The sequence below is a fragment of the Onthophagus taurus genome, chromosome 6 (genome assembly GCF_036711975.1).
Source record: "Onthophagus taurus isolate NC chromosome 6, IU_Otau_3.0, whole genome shotgun sequence".
Taxonomy (NCBI): Eukaryota; Metazoa; Arthropoda; class Insecta; order Coleoptera; family Scarabaeidae; genus Onthophagus; species Onthophagus taurus.
Genome location: NC_091971.1, coordinates 3,005,411 through 3,025,444, shown reverse-complemented (window position 1 = coordinate 3,025,444; position 20,034 = coordinate 3,005,411). Strand labels below are relative to the sequence as shown.

At 34.1% G+C, this 20,034-nt stretch overlaps 1 long non-coding RNA gene across 1 annotated transcript; it reads right to left on the bottom strand.

The window, feature by feature from the left end:
- Positions 1-808: 808 nt before the first annotated feature.
- Positions 809-6,956, bottom strand: LOC139430021 (uncharacterized). Its single transcript, XR_011640588.1, has 3 exons — positions 6,347-6,956; positions 6,121-6,296; positions 809-1,226 (listed from the first exon to the last, which is right to left on the bottom strand). It is a non-coding gene; the product is annotated as an uncharacterized lncRNA (long non-coding RNA).
- Positions 6,957-20,034: the final 13,078 nt, after the last annotated feature.

Here is a 20,034-nt window from a genome sequence, read left to right as displayed (position 1 = left end):
ATGAGAGTGATAAAGTAGGAATAAAGACGAGGTCAAGAGATGGGTCACTGTACAACTTCGAGCGACTGTTCACCATCGAAAGGAGATTTTTGCACGTGGGTGGGATCCGCGATTTTTTTTTGTTGATTCGGTCTCTCCGAAAATAAACGTACAAGAGTCTCGCATTCTTTTCCCTGTTACATAATTTTACACTGGCCTTTCTCGCCACGTAATTGTTTTGACTGAATTCTTCTCGTTGTTGCTACTCTTTTCGTGATTCTTTTAATATTTTTCTTTTACTCGGCGAATCTATCACAATATTTATTTTGTAGACTACGCGATTAAGCGTACAGGTGAAACCGTGTAGAAATCTCTTCATTCATCGGAGATTGCGTCAGTGTAGGAATCTCATTATGGGGTTAAAGGTCGTCACATTGGCGCCACAAGATATTTATCTATATTTTCCTCGAATAGCCGGTGTATCTTTCGTTATGTTGTACGCACCTTTTTCTTTCTTGTATTTTTTTTATTATTTCACTATTATAAGATGCGAGGCTAAGAGGAAATATTATGACTTTGACAAAACGTTGATGGTTAACGAGGTTATAAACTGGTGAAACTTTCGACGCATCACAAAAGGATTTTTTTACGACGCCTCCTCTTTCCATAGTTTATTGTTCTACGAAGATGAAAATTTTTAATGATACATTTAAAAAAAGAAACGAGGTTGAAAGTTCATATGCATAGTTTTTGTATATTAAATTTTAGAAAACTAGTAATAATCTTTTATGGCCTGTTTTTTTTTGTTTTGACAAAGAATAATAATACAAGGAATTTTATGGCATAAAAATGTTTAATTTACAGATTCTTACAAGAATAAGATGAATAACAATCTACAATAATAAACATTGATGTCTCAATAGTTGTTGGTCGTAATACAATGGTAAAGGAGATGGCTACTACGGAGGTGGCCCCACCGAGGGGTCCGACATCGAGAAAGTTCAGTTTCTTTCAATAGTCCCAACCTCTGAACCCCAAAATAAAAAGAACAAACCGACCACGGGCCGTCACTCAATTGATTTACTGCCCGAGCGATTCCATAAACATACGCAAACATGCGCGTACGGTAACGCCGCCATACGGAGCGAAGGTGATACATACACTCGATATGTGTATTGTATTTTACTTATACGGTCGCGACAGGAAAGTGCAGAAAGTTTCCCCCAACGGTGTACAGAAAGTTGCAACTGTAATGTAAGAATATGTAAAAATTTGTTGTAAAACATTCATGTTGACAAAAAAATCAACAATAAAGATATAAAATTAAAATTTTATTTCTTAATAACTTTTCTAAAACCTTGGCACTTGGCGAATGTGAATTTATTATAAAAAAAATCGCGGTTGTAAAAGTAAGTGTGTTGTAAATACAATAAGCTCCTCTAAGTGGCAAGTTCGACAAAAAACAATCGCTATTATCGTTTCTAAATTGCAAATCATGACGAACGTTAGCGAGGCCCTCGCACATTCAATTACGAGAGCACACAAAAACGACGAGAATAATTAAAATAGTAATATCTCGCGATGAGTAATGCAATAAATCAACTTTAAAGTACGCTACTTGGTAATTCTTAAGAAACCCAACCATTACGGAAGATAATTATAGATGGTGATAAAGTAGGATATCGAACAGGATATCTGCAATTTGTTATAAAAAATGTAACCTGGAAAAATTATTAGTTTTTTTAATAAGCATCCAATTATGCACATATATTTAAAAGCAATAAGTGATACGGATTAGCATACATTAACATTAGGTAAAAAAAGTTAATTAAAAATATTTTATTAAACAAAATTACTTCCAACAATATTTAAAAAAAAATCTCATTACAAAACGGAAACAATAAAATCAGAGATAGAGCTTAAAGATCAACAAACGAAGTTGGTGAGGAAGAATTGATTGGTGTATAAAAATAATAAAGAAGAAAAGAGGCTTCCTTTTATCTTTACCGAGCTTTCGGAAATTTTATTTTTCCTTCTTCAGAGGTAACTACAATATTGAGACAACAAAAGTTACAATAGTTAACAAAAAAGCATATCAACAACTTACAAAAATGGATTGCATAAAGGAACTGAACCAAAGCTAAACATGAGGTCGCAAACTTTGAGCACTAGACATCTCTTATTAAAACTATACCTCTCATAATTCACTAAAGGTGAGTAATTAAAGATCAAACAATACTAAAAATCATTACAAAGTTAATCATCAAACTATTAAAATAAGTATTACTTACAATAAGAACACGTTAAAATTTTTACGTTAAAAGTTAAGACGCAATAAGTCACGTAAGTTTTTTATACCACAAAAACTGGAAAGAAACAAGGCTGACCAACCGTCGTCACGGCAAAACACCAAATACACTAAAAATAACCACTACTATCCGTGCAAAAAGTCAAGGCCCCTCACTTTAGTGATCGATATCTTCGTAACCGCTCGAGGGAAAAAATTGCGGTAAGGTTTATTGTAATCAGTGAACATTTCTGCGTATTACATGTTAATTTGAAAATTTTCGGGTCCACGGTTTTTCTTTTATCGCGGGTTAAGTGAAAAAACTACTCGATTTTTGAGAGTGCCAGCAACTTTGTCTACTTTACGATTTTTTTTCTCCAAAACTATTTGATGAAAAAATTTCAAAGTTGAACTGATGGTAAACCGATGTGTTCTTAATGTGGGGCATATTTTATTTTTTCGATATTCCATATAGTTTCCCTGAAAATCGTGGTTTAGTAGGATGTGGTTATTTCGAAAACGACCTGGCGGATTAAAACTCGGTTTTTACCAAAATATGTCAAATAATGTCGGTTGTCGGATTCCATTATCAGTTTTTCAAAATTAGGGCTTCCTAATTTTTTAAGAGCGATTTAATGGAATGATAAATTAAAGAGAAACAGAAGTAAATTCTGCGGGGAGAGGAGGGTTCCGTCCAATCGGAACAGATGGTATGTCCCAGACAGTACGTCGCGCCTTTATCTTACCTACATAAAGAAATAAGGCGCGACGTCCTGTCTGAGACGCACCATCTGTTCCGATTGGACAGAAGCCCCGGCACCCCGCAGAGCTTATTTCTGTTTCTCTTTAATTTGCAATTCCATTAAATCGCTCTTCAAAAATTAGGAAGTTCTAATTTTGAAAAACTATTAACGGAATCCGACAACCGACATTATTTGATATATTTTGATCAAATCCGCAAGGAAATCCACCCAGCTACATTCGACATAACGGCGTCTTACTAAACCGCGATTTTCCGCGAAACTGTATGGAATATCGAAAAAATAAAATATGCCGCTCATTAAGAACACATCAGGCTACCACCTGTTGAAAAATCAAATTTTTTAGTATGACAGTTTTCGAGAAAAAAAATCGCAAAATTGACAAAGTTGCCGGTACCGTAAAAAATCGGGTTCTTTTTTCGTTTAACTCGCGATAAAAAGAAAATCGGAGATCCGAAAATTTTCAAATTAACATACGTTACGTAGAAATGTTCAGTGATTACAACAAACTTTGTCGCAATTTTTTTTATCGAGCGGTTGCGAAGATATCGATCTCTAAATTGAGGGGCCTTGACTTTTTGCACGGATAGTAGGTGGCGTTGAGAGGGGGAATAAAATTGAAAATATGAAAAAGGAAACAAAAACCGAAAAAGAACTAGAAAACCAGAGAATCACTCTCCATCGATGTTTGATCCCTTCTACCCCAGTCCTTCATAACAAGGTAACTGTAAATAGAACTAAGGTTCTGGGTGTCAGTTCTGAAGTTTAAGGAATTAACCTCTTTATTGATGTAAAACATCTCTAAGAACAATCTCTTTGAATAAATTGATTCCTTATCAACAATCTGAGAATTCTCAAAATTAAAATGGTGACCACTGAGAACATGGTGATGAACCAACGCACTCTTGTTTTCATCTCTAGATTGACAATCACGTTTGTGTTGCTTGATCCTAGTATCAAAATACTCACTGGTAGTGCCTATGTAGGTTTTTTCGCAATTATTGCAAGGAATCTTATAAATAACATTAGATTGTAAACCTTTAGGAACCAGATCCTTAGTCCTTGAAAAACAGGTGGATAAAGGCAAAGAGTTACATTTAGCAAACCTAACCGAGTCAAACCTCAGAACTGAAACTAGTTTATCAGTCAACCTGGAGACGAAGGGAATCTTAACAAAGTGGGCCAGGGAGGCTAGATATGTCGTGTTGGTCGTCACCTTCAGAAGGTTGACTAATATTACGATGGTAAGTACCATTATGATAGAGAATTCTATTAACTAGACCTATCGGATACCCGTTGTTGACGAATATATCCCGGAGCTTTTTTAGGTTAGAGTCAAGAAAGCGGAATTTAATAAATTACTTTAGTTCCTAACAGTAACGATCGTTACTACTCCTAAATTATAAAAATAATGTTCCGCAAATATCATGATATGGTCAATGCTCTAACAAAAATGAAAACGTTAAACGTTAAATGGAACGTTTAATGATTTTTTTTATCGTAACTTAATTTTGGGTATTATCTTCACAATAATATACAGGGTGGTTCAGTTTTTAATCGAGAAACTTTACTAGGATATAGTACTTGCCAAAATAACACAAGTTTTTTATATAAACGTAGGGTCGCAACTGGTTTGTTTTCAAGCTTTAAATAAACCGTAGAATTTGAAACTTTTTACGTATTTACTACTGGTTAAGACCTTATTTTTAAGCATACCTTAAACTTGGGATGAACCTAAGGGGATGAAATTGTATGAGTACATAAAAGATATTATAGAAGCAGCAATGTTTGTTAATGCTTGAGATCACCTCAGATTTTGTTTATAATGGAAGATTTTGACCTTTTACATTGGTAAATTAATCAATATCTTGTTCAGCATATTTAACATTACTAGGAGTTATGATTTTTTTTTCATCGATTAAATCCTAATATATACTTAAAACTGTTGCTTATAAAACTTTTGACATATTTCATCCGTAAAGGAAATTTAATTCGATTAGAGAGTTGAAGTACTTCCTGTAACATGACCTTATCGACCTGCGGAGAGGGCAAAAAGCTGTTAACAGCCACCGCCTTAAAACCAATACACACGTGAAATACCTGCATGCAATAACATGGGAGAGAAGAGAGAACAGGTAACAAAACCGCTAAAAATCCTCAACTAAACCCAACCAAGCCGTGAATAAAGCTATCTATATACATCGCACACGCAGTGTGCCAAATGACTTGTTTGCATGTCCTACAATACGGTCGGTGTTCAACCACAGGCGATGCCGCAAAGTGAGCCTGTAGCAAGTTGAGTCTATTTCCTGTATAGGTTCACAGGTTTCGATATTTTTCTTCTATTCGTTCCTTCAGTACGTTTGGTGTGATACACCGTTAATGGTGCTGTAGTATGAGGAAATGGATACATACCACCTGTTTTCGTTTTTGGTGGGATTTGAGAGAGTACGTGCGTGTGGGATTTCCGAGATATTCTCGTGTGTACCGGGAATTTAATAGGAGCAGCAGCTGTGTATAAAGATGAAACGTACATCTATTGTAAAACGTATTGTAAAACCTGTTGCGTTATAAAGGCTACATCATCGTCGCGTTACATTCGTCGTTCTATCTCTTCGTCATTGGTCGAGTAAAGATCCTTGAGTTGTCACTTGATGTATGGCTTCCATAAAAGCATACAAATACATCGTTTTTAAATTTATGCTGTCGGACCGTTTATATCGCTTCTCTAAAAAAAAATTTATTGCAACAGGATTCGACTCCTACTCGCCGCGATCGGTACATCGGTTGGAGCATCGGCTTCTCAATACTTTAGTACTTTCACATGAAAAGACAATGAAATTATTGTCCTGGTGAGCTAATATATTCGCCTTAAAAGTCGGGAACAATAAGGGAAACGCTATAGAAGGTGGACAACATCCTCGACATAAATTTCCCCTTTAATGGTTTGCTCATAATAATTATTATTATGCCATGAGCCCGTTGTATTTGTATTGCTTTATTAGGTAAATTGGTGACGGTACTCATCGTCGTTACGTTATATATAGATTATGTATGGATATTTTATGAGATTACATCTTGAGATTTACCTACCTATTTTAAACAGGATGGGAAAATCTTTAGAATGTGACATACTTCATAACATCATTGCAGCAACAATAATGTTTGTATTTATAAAACAATTCTTATATATTTTTTGATCTACTAAAGTGAACATGTCACCTGTAAAATGTCATCGGATTATTTCTTCCTGCGATCTGTACAAAGACCTAAAAAGGAAAACAAAGGAATTTCTAAATCACGACAAATTCACACTTACCGTAGATTCAAAGTCGTGACAATAGCAGCGAAATTAGTTCAAACCTGACCGAGGTGTCAATTCTGAAGAGTAGATCGACCCCGTTTCATCGACAAATTGCGTGCAGAGCTTTCTAGACTTCGATGTCCATAGATCACCTCAAGTACAACCGATAATTTACCGTAGTTTCCAACTAATTTGCCATGATCTCTAACCATCCATTCTTATTCTTTCCCCTCCGTTTACGGATAAACCAATTTGTTAACCTAATTCCAATGATTATTTATTTAAAACGAAAGATATAGCATAATTGAAAATTCTAAAATAAAAGATATATCATTTAATCTTCGTGGGTTGGAACCACCTCGTACAGAGACCGGTGACTGAGTCACCTGTTAATGAATAAAAGATCTCTGTGTATTTTTGCTAGATTTAATTTTGTGCTAATTAGAAGGCGTGTGTTATGTCCTGCCCTCGCAGTTTGTTGCTGTATTTCAACCTGCTTCCACTATAACGCCTACTAAACTGCATCATCGATCTTATACGATACACAAATCCCTCCTTGTCAACCTACGATTTGTATTAATAGAAAAACCAATTTAAAATTTAACTTATACAGTTGCATAGTAAAACCTTTTATCTTTATAACGGTCTTTATATGTATCTTTATAGATGTCAAAACAATTAAATCGATTTAATACAATTTTGAATGAAGAAATTATTTGTACAATATGGACTATAAAAATTAAACAAAAGTTTTAATTATACTTTTGTTTTATTGTATAATTTTATTGAATTAAAACCGTCTTTTGAGACCTACGGCTAAACTCGAATGATTCTAGTTCTAGGTCTAGTGTTAGTTTAGAATGTTGTATACCTTCATTGAAGTAAAATTAGAACTAACACTAGAGTTAGAACTAGAAACATTCGGGTTTAGCCGAACGTCTCTTAAGACGGCTAAATCGGAATGTTCTAGTTCTAGGTCTAATGATAGTTTTAGTACTGGAAGTAAAACTAGACCTAACACTAGACCTAGAACAAACTTCTGCACCACTTTGAACCTACAGAAGGGACAAAAAGGTGCATCCATAAACATTTTCACAGACAGTCGGGCCGCCTTAAAGGCAATTCAGGCCTACACGTGTGGCTCCGCACTGATCAGAGAGTGCACCAACAACCTGAGAGAACTCGCTAGGGGCAATGATGTTACCCTATGGTGGGTTCCAGGTCACAGCAACATTGAGGGCAATGAGAAGGCCGACAAGCTGGTCAAAGAGGCAGCAAACACGCCCTTCATTAGACCCCAACCTGGATGTGGACTACAAAAAAGCCACCTAAAACAAATAATCAACAACTGGGAGGCTTCAAAGATAGCCTTACGCTGGAAAGAACTTCCAGGTCACAGACAAGCGAAGAGTATGATAACTCCGTCGCAAAACAAAACCAAAGAGGTTTTATGCCTCAGCAAAGGGGATCTAAGAACGCTCTCAGCCTACCTAACCGGCCATGTGCCACTAAAATACCACCTCTTCCACATTGGACAAGCTGAGGATCAAACTTGTCGACTATGCAACGACGAGTCAGAAACTGCTGAACATATACTGTGCAATTGCGTCGCCAGAGGACGTCTAAGGCATAACGTCTTCGGTAAAACTCCCCTGTTACCTACCGACATAAAGGTTCAAGACCTCAGGACAATACTAAGGTTCATTAAGGACCTACATTTGCCCTAAACCTTTGGAGGGCTAAAGTTACAATAGATCTTATAGGTCGCGGTAACGAGAGGGGCCGCCCTCCTCAGCCCGGCAGCAATAATAATAATAATAGACCTAGAACTGGAAAGTTTCTAGTTCTAGGTCTAGTGTTGGATCTAGTTTTAATTGTTAATCGGCGCTGACGTCACGAACGGGCCTTCCAGCTATGCATCTGTTCCCGGGATGTAGCAATCCTATTAGATTATGCAAGTACATGGTAGTTACGAAACTACCATGCACTTGCACTGTCCCATATAAAATGCAACATAGTTTAATAGTACAGGGTGTCCAAATTTCGATGGGTTTGCTGGGTATCTCAGTTATTATGAAAGATAGAAAGTTGCGGCTTTCGCGAACCTGAACTACTTTTTTGTGAAATTTACAATGGCGCAAACCAAATTTTCATAGCCCTCTTTGTTTTTGATATACAGGGAGTGTTTCAAAATTTACGATTTTCAGACACCTTCTGTATCTCGGCTATCCGGAAACTTAGTAAAAAGGTAAAAACAGGTTCTAATAGATTTTTTCACGTAGAATCCAATGGTGCACGTAGAATTTTTCTAGTCATCACGGTTTTTGAGTTATAAAGAGTTAAGTATTTTAGAAGTTGAGTATTCAGTGTTTGAGTTGTGTTTATAACTCAAAAATCGTGATGACTAGAAAAATTTTACGTGCACCATTGGATTCCACGTGAAAAAATCTATTAGAACCCGTTTTTACTTTTTTACTAAGTTTCCGGATAGCCGAGATACAGAAGGTGTCTGAAAATCGTAAATTTCAAACATTTGCTGTATATCAAAAACGAAGAGAGTTATGAAAATTTGGTTTGCGCCATTGTAAGTTTCACAAAAAAGTAGCTCAGGTTCGCGAATGCCGCAACTTTCTATCTTTCATAATAACTGAGATACCCTGCAAACCCATCGAAATTTGGACACCCTGTACAGGCATTGGGTAGTTTTGCAAAAGAAAAAATTTGCTTGGAAAAAGGTGACGTCCTTATGACAACCCTGAGTTATCGACCATCTTAAGAAATACACAGCTAAACCCGAATGTTTCTTGTTCCAACAATAAGTCTAGTGTTAGTTCTACATTTTGGTTCAATAAAAATATACCACAATCTAACGCTGAATAACAATTAAAACTAGAACTAACACTATTTACGATTTAGCAGCACGTCTCTCAAGACGGCTAAACCTGAATCTTACTAGTTCTAGGTCTAGTATTAATTCTAAACCTAGTCTTAGTTCTAGTTGTTATTCAACGCTAATTTGTAGTATATTTTAATTGCAAATTAAAAAATTATCATATAACGGACATATAAATCATTATATCAAAGTTGATCTTAAATATAACTTATATTAAGATAATTACAAATTATTTTTGTAGTCGTTAAGATAAACTTTGCTGAAAGCGGATTTCTAAGACGTTCTTATAATTTGGTAGCCGTACTTCGAAGGATTTTAATCCTTACACGTGTCCGGCTACCGTAATGGGACCGGATTACGTTACGGCGGTCAACCTGTTGACATGTTAAGAGACGGTCTTAACAGGCCTTATCTCCTAAATATTTTAATGACGTGCTTCGTCAACGGACGTCCAACACGTGGACACAAATTCTTTGACCAAAAAGAAATTATGGGTGACTCTTAAATTTCTTTTCCTTTGTATGCGCACTAAAATTACGTTACAAAATACAAATTACTGAGATTACCTTTAATCTTAGTAATTGTTGAAGTAATCAAGTCGATGCGTGGGTGTCCTGGCATCAATATATCACACATACATGCTGGCGCCACGCCGGTAAAGCAGTGAACATAAAGAAATATTCCCGTTGGTCGTCGACGACGTCGTGGTGGTGCCGTTGGCAACAGAAACCGTCGTTAGGCGGTTTTCTTTCCAAATGGCGTAATGTCCTCACTTCGCGGTATTGTACTATGGTAATTTAACAACGTTTACGTTTAACAGACGGGGTCACAGCGCGGCCATCCTTTAGGGTACTTACCATAACAAGTAAACGATACAGATGTAGCCGGTCCGACGTGTGTTGCATTTGAGGCGTTTAGTGGCTTAAGTCATTTATCCTCGTTGTTCGACATCCGTTTAGTTGGTACGACTTGGAAATAAATCTTGCGAGCTCCGGGTTCTCCCTCTTTCTTACTCTATCAACCTTTTTCTTCCGTTTACACGTCGTCGTGCTATTATCATTTCTTCTCATCATTGTGATAGGGAAGAAATCAAGATGAAGATGGAAGAATGAGAGATGGTGGGAAATAGAAGATGTGTGAGGAAGGGTTTTCTAAACAACCGGCAAGAAGATTGAACGGACCTGTTAAGGGTACCATACGTGATGTTTCGAAGTGTGGAACGTCGACGTGTAGGTACACAGAACGTGTGTGGGCGCGACAATGGGCAATCACTCACCATCTTTCCGACAATGTACCGCATAACCTATATACCAGAAAAGCAGACACTCGATGGGCGACTCCAACAACTCGTCTTCTGGAAAAACCTTGTCCATTAATGACCCTTTGACCTCGGGCGAATCTAACACGATACTTATGTCTTTATTAAATTTAGTGGATAAAAAAATGCTAACATAATCATCTAAAAAGGTGTGCCGACAAACAACGTAAAAGTAAGAAGAAAATGTAATCGTTAAATTATGCAAAACTGTTTAGCACGATCGCGACAGATGTCCAAGAAGCGATACAGCCAATTAGGGCAAATAGAGCAGAGTCGTGACACCGGCAAGTGCCCTGAAAGTACAAATTATATGGTAATTGTTTGTTCTATTTCTCTATACATACTACAAGAGAAAATGTTTATTTCTTTTAATCGATCAATTGACACAACATTTTATTTGTTATTTCTTACGTCTGTTTATTGTTTACTTTCCACCGGTATATATTAATGATCGTTTGCACGATCGACCTTATGGAATGTATAATTTCGTTCGCGACGGACAAATTAGACCGTTCTGAAACCGGCGATGGCATTTCGCCTGATGGAATAGAGACCACAGTGCTAGCAAATCAACAAATATGACCTACATTCGGAAGAATAGTCGCTAAAAAGGTCAACGCTGCGGAATAACGATCTAAAACTCGCGCGCCGCGAAGCAAAATTTCTTTTTAACAACGGGCCGAGGCAAAAGCAGCAGATTTTGCAATTGCCACTTTAATAAACTAACCGTTCGAGCTCTATCTACGTCCAAGAACCGATCGCGGTTCGAACGAAAAAGAATTGCAACGAGTAGAGAAATCTGAATCTATCACTCAGAGAATTAGTAAACTGTGACACTCCACCGTTTTGTTCTGTTGCAATACACCCGCTTTTAGTCATAACTTTTCGGTTTATGTTATAGGTACTTATATTTGTGTGTATTTATTGTTATATTTCGATTTGATATGGGGACTTTATGGTATTCATTACTGCATAAAAGCTTATGGCAAGTATTATTTGCGCTTTATGTGTGTATCTGTTATTTTATTTTATTAATGATAATATTTTGTGAAAGTAAAAGTTTTTAGTTACACGTTACCATTAGATTACATAATTACAATTTTTTTTGGAAACGTTTATGACTTAATAAGCATAATAAAATATTGTACTAAAATAAATTTCTGCTTTATAGTTTTTTATTACAACAGCATCATAAAGCATGCAAAAGCAGAAAATTTCAGATTACTAAATAGTAGTGGTGGAACGGATATCCGGCAACTATTCGGCTTTGGCCGGATATTAAAAACCAATTACTTAGTACTCCACCATTCACAAGAATCTCTTTTAGGTGCTGGACACTGCAGATCAAGAATAATCAAGTTCAACCCCAATACGACATTTTTTATTGAATACAACTTTATTTATCATTAGCAACCTCATTGTACCAATCCCAATACGATATATAAAATCTCTTGTTGCAGTTTCGTCTAGTTTTCTTCTCTTCGCTTGTAATTCATCATCATATTCATTACTAACAGAACTGTCGCTGTTATCACTTTCGATTATTAATTAAAGTATCCTCTTTTTAATGCAAAAAGCCGTTTTGGAAAATCGCTTTTAGTTTTTGAGAAATAAATTTTTGAAATGATCGACAATTTTTTCGAATTTTGCAATTTTCGCCGATTATGTTTTAAAATTTCGTATAAAATCCATACCTTGGAATATGAGCATGAAAATTCCCCAAAGTGTTAATAAAAGTGCCCTCTTTCCAATGAACCAACCCGTTTTGAAAAATAACTTTTAGTTTTTGAGAAAACAATATTTGAAGTTTTGATAAAATTTTCGATGTTGCAATTTTATCGATAATTTTCAAAATTCGCTATTAAATTAATTTCTTGAAAGATCCTTGTGAAAATATCACCAATTATTAATTAAAGCATCCTCTTTTTAATGCAAAAAGCCGTTTTGAAAAATCACTTTTAGTTCTTGAGAAATAAATTTTTGAAATAATCGACAATTTTTTCGAATTTTGCATTTTTCGCCGATTAAGTTTTAAAAATTCGTATAAAATCCAGTTCTTGGAATATGAGTATGAAAATTTCCCAAAGTGTTAATAAAAGTGTCCTCTTTCCAATGAACCAACCCGTTTTGAAAAATAACTTTTAGTTTTTGAGAAAACAATATTTGAAGTTTTGATAAAATTTTTGATGTTGCAATTTTCATCGATAATTTTCAAAATTCGCTATTACATTAATTTCTTGAAGGATTCTTGTGGAAATATCACCAATTATTAAATAAAGTATCCTCTTTTTAATGCAACAAGCCGTTTTGAAAAATCACTTTTAGTTCTTGAGAAAAAAATTTTTGAAATAATCGACAATTTTTTCGAATTTTGCATTTTTCGCCGATTAAGTTTTAAAAATTCGTATAAAATCCATATATTGGAATATGAGCATGAAAATTTCCCAAAGTGTTAATAAAAGTGTCGTCTTTCCAATGAACCAACCCGTTTTGAAAAATAACTTTTAGTTTTTGAAAAAACAATATTTGAAGTTTTGATAAAATTTTCGATGTTGCAATTTTCATCGATAACTTTCAAAATTCGCTATTAAATTAATTTCTTGAAGGATCCTTGTGGAAATATCACCAATTATTAATTAAAGTATCATCTTTTTAATGCAAAAAGCCGTTTTGAAAAATCGCTTTTAGTTTTTGAGAAATAAATTTTTGAAATGATCGACAATTTTTTCGAATTTTGCATTTTTCGCCGATTAAGTTTTAAAATTTCTTATAAAATCCATATCTTGGAATATGAGTATGAAAATTCCCCAAAGTGTTAATAAAAGTGTCCTCTTTCCAATGAACCAACCCGTTTTGAAAAATAACTTTTAGTTTTTGAGAAAACAATATTTGAAGTTTTGATCAAATTTTCGATGTTGCAATTTTCATCGATAATTTTCAAAATTCGCTATTACATTAATTTCTTGAAGGATTCTTGTGGAAATATCACCAATTATTAAATAAAGTATCCTCTTTTTAATGCAAAAAGCCGTTTTGAAAAATCACTTTTAGTTCTTGAGAAATAAATTTTTGAAATAATCGACAATTTTTTTAAATTTTGCAATTTTCGCCGATTAAGTTTTAAAATTTCGTATAAAATGCATATCTTGGAATATGAGTATGAAAATTTCCCAAAATGTTAATAAAAGTGTCTTCTTTCCAATGAGCCAACCCGTTTTGAAAAATAACTTTTAGTTTTTGAGAAAACAATATTTGAAATTTTGATCAATTTTTCGATGTTGCAATTTTCATCGATAATTTTCAAAATTCGCTATTACATTAATTTCTTGAAGGATTCTTGTGGAAATATCACCAATTATTAAATAAAGTATCCACTTTTTAATGCAAAAAGCCGTTTTGAAAAATCACTTTTAGTTCTTGAGAAATAAATTTTTGAAATAATCGACAATTTTTTTAAATTTTGCAATTTTCGCCGATTAAGTTTTAAAATTTCGTATAAAATGCATATCTTGGAATATGAGTATGAAAATTTCCCAAAATGTTAATAAAAGTGTCTTCTTTCCAATGAGCCAACCCGTTTTGAAAAATAACTTTTAGTTTTTGAGAAAACAATATTTGAAGTTTTGATAAAATTTTCGATGTTGCAATTTTATCGATAATTTTCAACATTCGCTATTAAATTAATTTCTTGAAGGATCCTTGTGGAAATATCACCAATTATTAATTAAAGTATCCTTTTTTTAGAGCTGCTTCGTTAAATCAGCATCAAAAAAGTTCATTTGGTATTTTGGATCCAAATAAGTTGATATCTCTTATCAGCTTTCTTATTAATTTCATTTTTATTCAAATATCGCAAAAATGTGGCAATATAGGGTATCACTTCAGAAATGCACCAGAAATTATAACCATAATGGCTGGATAGTTACGCCGCATAATATCCGGCTTTTCGCAAAATCACTATCCGTTCCATTACTACTAAAGAGCCGTATCATATACATTATGATTTCTTATAATGTTGATTTCAGAAGTTATTCTTAAAAATGATCTTCTTGAATTAATCATCAAGTACGAGCAAGCATAGTTGGTAAGATATGGCTGGTGTTAGTGCTGCATGATGGAATTGAGTGTTAAATCTGCTTTTAATACAAGATTCAAGCTTGTGATTGGTAATGGAGTTACTATTGTGATGATAATAATATAGATAAAAAACAAAGATCTTAAACGCGAAGATCTTGTCAAGGGAAAGAATCGTACTGAAGCTAACTTTGTAACAACAAACCAGGGGGGTGGTCAAAAGTAATGGAGAGCGAAATCATTGTCATGGACATTATTGCTTTTTGACTAACAAGTGGTTACTTCTTATATGAAAAAAAAATGTATAATCGAGAAAATTTTTTCTGGATCACGGTTTTGTACGTGAGTTAAGTTCACGACATAAATTCATAACGACGTGCCGATAAAAAATCGTGCAGGACCGTCCCAGATGTAGAACAACGGTGTACACAAAGCTCGTATTCCATAACAAGTAGCCGAACGGCAAAAGTTACAACGGGTAAAATATGGACGGTCCGAGAGCCGTAAACTATTCGCCTCGTATACACGGATACACAAGGCGAAGACCGATGATATCGCAGTTTCGCCCTCTTCTCGCAGCTTGTGCTTGCTCTCTGTTACACACTCTCTGCGTTACTATATACATATAAGATTATTCCGTGGTGCTATGTGGTGCAAGAATGCGGGACGGAGAGAATATGGAAAATATGTTTTATTCAGACGATATTCAATGGAGCTTAGAAAAGAAAATCTCTTTTATATTTTTTGATCTATAAAAGAATACAAGTCGTTTTGCTACACCTATAAAATTCTAACACCATGTTTATTAAAAGGTCAATATCAAATATTAATTAAGAAACGAAGAACTTCTAAGAAATGCCGTACCGACTTGTTTAACATTAATTAAAATTCCACATTTATCTTCGGTAGCAGCTTATACCGTTTCGAAGTGCTCGGTGGAGTTTAAAGTTTACAAGTTTCTCATTAAATACGAATAATTTAACCGTAACTATTGCACTTATGGAAAGTTACGGTAGCTCCACGTTGGAATGTTTACGTATGCGAACGCGCTCCACCTGTATACTTATTCCAATTTACATACCCCTTTATATGTATATTAACCTAACATTGTTATTATTTATATAAGCCAAACAAGTAGCTTTGTATTCAAATAACTGAAAAACGAGCTGCTTATGATCGATTAAGAGATTTTATGGACTCCTTTGTTGAATCAACTTTAAACTTTAAATGTAATTTAAATATATTTTTTTGTATCTAACACGTTTTATACTCTATTATTATGTACAACAATGTCAATGTTAATCGAAGTCCAGTTCTTAGAATAGTTTACAGTTTACTTCCCACATTTCTCGATGATAGTAGACGACAACACAACAGTATAAAGTCACGTGCGAGTGTAAAGAAGATTAGATCAACCAGGAAATTGATTCAATAGGACAAAAACAATTTTAGATTTCTCCAACCCAACCCAAAAACATGTTCCTAAGAAGATTATTTCAAATTATATATTCATATTATAGAATTAAAGTAGCTTAGATTTTCATTAAACACACAATTTTAATACCGTAGTAAACAATCATTTATAATTTAATTTATCTACTTAATCCTCGGGTACTTCTGTGTGGTCTATTTAATATTTAATGGAATTATTCATTAAGAACCTTTAACAATTTCTTTTTTGATTAACATTAAATTACAGTATAAAAATCGTTATAACTCGTTAAATAAACTGAATCGAATAAAGGACATAAATAAAAAAAGTTCTTGACAGGTTGACAAAAAAGAAGTTTTGGACCGTCTCTCGTTAGTCGTACGTCAATCTGAATCCATTTTCGAAAACGTCTGCTCTCGACACGGACAAGTTTATAACACCCGGTGCAATTTCACTGACATACCAATTTGCACGATTTTTATACTACGTTAAAAATGTTTACACACCCAATTTGCATAACGATTTAACATTTTATTTATATTCATTTCACGTATAACGGTTTAATCAACAAAATTCATCCAGATACGTCTTCATCTTGTCCCGTATCTTTCAGGAAGATACAGACGCATATCTTTTTTTATTACCTCTTACGGTCCCAATCGAAATTTTATTATAAGGGTCAGTTTCAAAACAACCTTATGATCGTGTTACATTGTTGTGTGTGTAAAGTAGGTCGTTTAACGATTTACTTCTAAGAATTCCACGAGAAAACGCATCGTGAATTGCAAGTAAATCGTATTTTATGGATTTTGAAGCTTGGATTATTACCAATGATTACAGTGCTTTTAAATGTCTTTTGAGGAACGAATTGAACAAGTAATGAGCGTTTGTAACGACGAAGAAGACATTTATGAAAATAAATACCTTTATTTTATTATTTTTTAGAATTTTTTAGAATATTAGTGCTTGGAATAAATCTAATTTTGCTTTTAATATTTTAAATAAAAGATTTTCGTTCAAAAAACTATCACATGGGCATAATTTGTAAGTACATCCTTCATAATAATAACAGACTTCCACAAAACAATTTATCGGTTTTATCCTGGACACTTTGATAATGAAATAAATACTTGCATGAACCTGTGGTATTGGGTAGCGTTGATTAGGTAAACTCCAAATAGATTGGTACGTGTAATAATCAGCACATTTATCGCTCCGTTTTAAAATTAAATACACATTATAGTACCATATTGATTGAGGAATCCAATCTTTTTTGATAAAATTCTCTATTGTTTCTAAACCAAGTTCTTCAGTAAAATTTGTAATTGTTGGCCATTTAATGGGTTTGTTTAATTCTTCATATATTTCTTCTTCCATTACCTCTTCAAGACGAGAAGATGATGATGAAGAAGATGGCGACAAAAAAGATGATGACGAAGAAGATGATGGAAATGTTGGTGAATAAAATGAAGATGAAGATGAACATGGAGACGAGGACGAAGAAAGTAGCCATGATTTAAGCGTAGATAACGATGAATATGGTGAAGAATACGAAATGGACTGGATATTCATTTGAGCTTGTACATCTTTATCGAGAACATCCATAAAAATTTCTGCAACTTTTTCATAGTTATCAAATTGGGCGCAAGTTGGAATTATATTTATAGGTTCAAGACTGTGATCGGACGCTGCAATGTTGGATATTTCAATTTCTGATATTGTAATATCCGATGATTCCTTTTTGGCAACCACCATTACATTGGAAAAAAATGATTGCATAGTACACACAAATTCTCTCTCTTCTTGTATCGAGGAGAACGTGACTACTTCCATATCAATTTGAACGGATCGAATACCATCCTGTGCTACATCTTCTTCGACTACCACCATTATACACATTAAATCAGTGGCTTTGAGGAACTCCATGAAAAAATCATTCTCCGTTATCGATATGTACGTTCCAGAAATTTTAGACATTTTTTTTGATCATTAAAACTGGGTATTATCAAAAATAAAATATTTTCAATACGGTTTGATTATTGTCATATTGTGACAGAAATTATAAATCAACATCAACCGTAATAATGAGTACATGCAGTAATTGTCAACGTTTCGAAATAAAGACTAAATAATGATAACATTTCTGGTAAACGAAAATCCTAGAGTATAAAGAAATGCTGCAGATACAAAAAGAAACAAGGTAATGAATCTCATGATAGAATAACAAACACCATACTTCCAATAGGGATGTGATGACTACAAATTGAAGAGATCTGCCAATTTAGGATGTAGCTTACTCATGCCCGTTTGCACCGTAATACATAATCATTGCTTAAAGGCTAAGTAATGCTTAAGTAGTGAATTTGCGTTGCACCGTCAAGTAACCCGTTCTCAAAATCAATAAGACGTTCTCAAATATAAGTATTTGAAATCCAGTGCTTAAGTGTTATAATGGATCTGCAAATTTTCGACGACGATTTAGATGTTTTGGAAATAATTAATTTTGGTTTTCCAAAATTAATATACACAAGATCCGATTATTTCCACGAAATGGACGAATATAATTTTTTTTAAAGATTTCGTCTAACAAAACAAAGTTGTTTGTATGTTCTAAGACAAATACAAGAAATTATAGAATTTCCGTCTAATAAGTAAGTAGTATACATTATTTTAAATTATACTTTTATAGGCTGAATTTAGATTATTTTAATACTACTTGTTTTGTACAGAAACAACTGTGTGTCTCCAATGAACCAGTTGCTAACAACCCTTAGATTTTACGCTTCTGCTAGCCATTTAACTATTGTAGCTGATTTTACCGGGATGCATACTTCAACAGCTAGTAGAATTATATCGCGGGTATCGCGTGCAATTGCTATGCTGAGACCGCAATACATAAAAATGGCAAGTAATACCGAAGAAATTCTAGCAGTACAAAACTAGTTTTATGGAATAGCTGCATTTCCCAGGATTATAGGTGCCATTGATTGCACGCACATAAAAATTCAGTCTCCTGGTGGCGAAGATGCAGAAGTGTACAGGAACCGAAAAGGCTACTTTTCTTTTAATGTACAAGTTATTGTAAATGCAAATTTGGAAGCCATGGATATTGTGGCAAGGTGGCCAGGATCTGTTCACGATTCAACTATATTTAATAATAATCGGATTAGAGCACGGTTAGAAAACGGAGATTTCCAAAATGGCATATTATTAGGTATGATGTTACTGATACTTAACGTAAAATAGTACATATTACTATTTGATTACAAATGATTAATGATAAGGTTCTTTTAGGCGATAGCGGATATCCTCTGCGAGAGTATTTTCTAACTCCATTGGCAGAGTGTAGAACAAGACCAGAAGAACTGTATAATGAAGCTCATATAAGAACCCGAAATACAGTGGAACGGTTCTTTGGAAATTGGAAACGTCGATTTCCTGTCCTTGCATATGGCCTATGTTTGAAAATTTCCAGTGTGATGGAGGTTATTGTAGCAACGGCAGTTCTACAAAATATTACCAGAACAGTTATGGCCGAAGAAAATGTTGCTGTTTTGCCAGATGACATTAATGAAGCAGATTTAAATGTTCAAATTGAGGCTGGCCGTGTGGAGATGAATAATATCGGCAATAATGGGATACATTATTTAAGAGATAATTTAATAAATAACTACTTTAATGATTTATAAAACAATTTATTATAAAAATAACTATTTTTTTTAACTTGACAACACGAAAAACCCTAAAAAATTACTAAAATTTATGAAAATAACTAAATTTTATGGCGTTGTTGCCAAATAACCGATACTTAAACGTTACTTAGTTGAGCATTGTATATGTTGTGTCGGTGCAATAGACATAAAATTTAAGTTCTTCTTAACTATAAGAACTGCTTAACTAAGTTATGCTCAACTATGTAAACGGTGCAACCGGGCATCAGATAACTACAAAGAAAGCTGTATTCACGTACTTTTGAGAAAAATTAA